Below are 4,015 nucleotides of genomic sequence, written 5' to 3'. Positions count from 1 at the left end.
ACACACACACACGGTCTCTCTCTCTCTCTCTCTCTCTCTCTCTCTCTCTCTCTCTCTCTCTCTCTCTCTCTGGCTCTGACGTCATGCGGCAGCCGGAGTCCCGGATGTTAAACCAGGGGTGTATTCAGCGACGTCAGGGTTGCCAGGTCTGTGAGACAAAAGCAGCCGAACAGCAACTCAAAACCAGCCCAAAACCCAACCGGGTATAAAAAGGGCCCTAAAATCAGCCCAATACCAGAACTCAAAATATGCCCATAAAAATCCATATATATTGCTTTTAAAGTCCAACAGCATTGCTATAATTGCAAAATGCACTATAATATCTATAAAATAACACCATAAACATTAAAGGCAATTTCCCGAAACAGTTCTTTCACCTATTTAATTTACAGTATATCAGAACTTAAAATATAATATGGGATACCTCACTTCAGCTGAGTGTTGCTGATGATGTGATTGGTCATGTGCTGAGTGGCCTCACACAGCATTGGCATATTATTTGTCTGTGGAGCTTGTGACACATGTGGATAGTTTATATGCTGATCTGGCCCGGCGTCAGTTTGACAGGATTTGGGTATAAACATTGGTCATTCAAAATATGAATCTTTATTCATGTCTGCCCAAGCCCAACCCGCGGACAAAATTTGTTACCCGCGGCAACACTTAAAAAGTAGCCCAATTTGGCGGAAAAAACGCGGACTTGGCAACCCTGAGCGACGTTAAGATACGTAACGTTGTGTGACGTCACCTCATTGAATGGTGTGTTTGGTCTTAACCAGGGGTCTCAAACTCGTTCCATGGAGGGCCAAGAGGCTGCAGGTTTTCATTCCAACCAAAAACTCCACCAGGTGATTTCACTGATCACCCTACCTCCAAACAGAGAGGCGGGACTAATCAGTGAAATCACCTGGTGGAGTCTGTTTTGTGGGCGTGTCACAGGTGTTATCCAATCAGCAACAGCTTGTATTTAAGCCTCCGTGATTTAAAACGCTAGAGCTCCATTAAGACTTCCAAGGTAGTTTTTAAGTGTAGCCAATGCTTCAAATGTTCCCCATCATCTGAAGAGGTAAAAGGACATGATGTATGTGGTAAACATGATTATAGATCAGATATAGATGATTGTTTTTCTTCAATAATATGGCAACTTTTATTCAACTTAAAACTTAAAACACGGTGGTTAGAAAAAAAAAAAAAAAACTTTTATTCCATTTTATAAACAGTGGTTGGTAAGCAGAGAGCAGGTCCGTCACCTGAGATGTTTCTCCTCTCGTCCTAAAATGAGCAGCAAAGGTCGGCTCAGTGTCGTTAGGAGCTCCAGTTTCCACAGAACCACTGATCCGGGCTGGAGGTCTGATCCGGGCTGGAGGTCTGATCCGGGCTGGAGGTCTGATCCGGGCTGGAGGTCTGATCCGAGCTGGAGGTCTGATCCGGGCTGGAGGTCTGATCCGGGCTGGAGGTCTGATCCGAGCTGGAGGTCTGATCCGGGCTGGAGGTCTGATCCGAGCTGGAGGTCTGATCCGGGCTGGAGGTCTGATCCGGGCTGGAGGTCTCCTCCTGCGTCTGATCGCTAAAGCAGAGGCAGTGATGTCCACAGTCTTTTGCAGCCCCTGTTATTAGTGATCAGCAGCGGCTTTAGGCATGGACCGCTGCCCTCAGTTTGAGTTTCGTCAGAATCGTCACTTTGATTCAACTGGTTTTGATATTTCATTTTATAAAGCATTATAAGCAAAATATTATTTCACTGTCACTTAAAGACTGTAAAACATTTGGCACCAACTCTCATGTGGACTTTTCAGGGCAGCCAGCCTAAATACTAAATATGAGCAAACTAATGGAAACCTGAAGGAGCCCAGAGGCTGGCCTGGATTTTTATCAGGCTTTTATTTAACCCTCTGAATTAAATTGATTGATTGATTGATTAAATTTCTCGCTAAATTCCATATGCATAAATGTCCATTAACAAACAAAAAGCCCCCAGTTTTTCGTGTTCAGCCTGTCAACAGTTTCCTCCTCCAGTCGGCTGTGACGTTTCATCTGTCTGAAAGCAATACTGTTATCTTTGTTTTTGTCACCAAATCAATAAAAGCTGCTCCAAAACCAAACCTATCTGTTCAGTTGTCATGGTTACAGGTCAGTTTGCAGCTTGTTAGGGTGACTCGTGTCTGTCAGTCAGAAAGATCCTTCTGACTGGCCTTCAAATGAGCCAGAAACCAAGACCAGGACCTCCGAATCTGGATCCGCAGCAGCATCTGCAGGAGTCACGACAGATAAACCATGAAAGATCTGAGAGGCTTTTATTCTCCGTCGGATGATTAAAAAACAAAACAAAACAAAACAGATGAACGCGGCCCGCAGTGAGACACATGAGGGGTGAGACAGGCGGAGTGTTCAGAGAGTGAGACAGGTCTCCCCTCCCAGTAGGCCGCTCCTCGGTGAGGAGGGAACACGCACCGCATCACACCCGGCGCAGTTCAACTCCACTGGAAATGATTTTGGAGCAGCAGCGCCACCTAGAGCCGAAGCAGCGCTACTGACAGACAACACGCGGAGGGATTTCTGACGTCTGTCACGCAGGAGACCTGTGTAGTGTTTAATTTATTGAACATCACCACCACCACCACCATCATCATCATCATCATCATCATCATCATCATCATCATCATCATCATCATCATCATCATCATCATCATCATCATCATCATCATCATCATCATCACCACCATCATCATCACCACCATCATCATCATCATCATCACCATCACCATCATATTCACCATCATCATGTGTGAGGCCACATTACCAGACAAGCTGAACACATTTTATGCTCGCTTTGACCTCCTCAACAGAGAGTCAGCTGTAAAGTCTACTCCGCCTCCAGAGGACCGGCCACTGTCAGTATCCACAGTGGATGTGAGGAAAGTCCTGCTGAAAGTGAATATGAGTAAAGCTGCTGGGCCTGATAACATCCCTGGCCGTGTACTAAAACCATGTGCCAACCAGCTAGTAGATGTCATTACTGGCATTTTCAACATAGGGCTGTGTGCTCAGCCCCCTCCTGTTCACGCTGTACACCCACGACTGCAACCCCCGACATGGAGAGAACTCTATTGTGAAGTTCGCGGATGACACCACCATCATCGGCCGGATCTCCAACAATGATGAGTTTTCATATCGGGAGGAAATCAACCATCTTGCAAAATGGTGCACAGAAAACAACCTACTGCTCAACGTCAGCAAAACTAAAGAGCTGATAGTTGATTTTAGAAAAAAGGAGGCAAAGACACTCAACCCTGTCTACATTCAACTTCCTGGGAATCAACATAACAGAGAACCTGACATGGACTTCACATATCTCTTCCCTGGTTAAAAAAGCTCAGAAACGGCTGTATTTCTTAAGGAAACTTCAGAAAGCAAAATTCCTACACCAAGTTCTTGTCAGCTTCTACAAAGGAGCGACTGAAAGCATCCTGACTGGAAACATCACAAACTGGCATGGGATGTGCACGGCCCAGGACAGGAAGACTCTGCAACGAGTGATTAAAACTGCCCAAAACATCATTGGCACCCATCTACCAAGCATCAGTGATATCGGGGAGGTGAGGTGAGATCCTAAAAGACAACAGCCACCCCCCCCACCCCAGCCACAGCCTGTTCACCCTGCTGCCGTCAGGCAAAACATACAGAAGGATCTGCTGCCGTCCCACCAGACTACAGAGCAGCTTCTTCCCTCAGGCTGTGACACTACTGAATGCACCATCTACACACCTCCATGTTTAATAATTTTATTTTTTATACAATCAATTAATCAATCAAGAGGGAATCACACCTTAATTTCATTATTCAACCCGTTGTATAATGACCGATAAACTTCCTTGTATCCTTGTATCATCATCACCGTCATCATCATCATCATCATCATCATCATCATCATCATCATCATCCATAGCTGAGGTGTTGTACTTTTACAGAGACCTTCACTGGTGAAATCTTCAGTGCCAGTTCCTTCCCAGTGCGG

This window comes from Myripristis murdjan, chromosome 11 (genome assembly GCF_902150065.1).
Source record: "Myripristis murdjan chromosome 11, fMyrMur1.1, whole genome shotgun sequence".
In the NCBI taxonomy this organism is placed as follows: domain Eukaryota; kingdom Metazoa; phylum Chordata; class Actinopteri; order Holocentriformes; family Holocentridae; genus Myripristis; species Myripristis murdjan.
The sequence above is the reverse complement of the archived record's forward strand: the minus strand, read 5'-3'. Positions refer to the sequence as shown.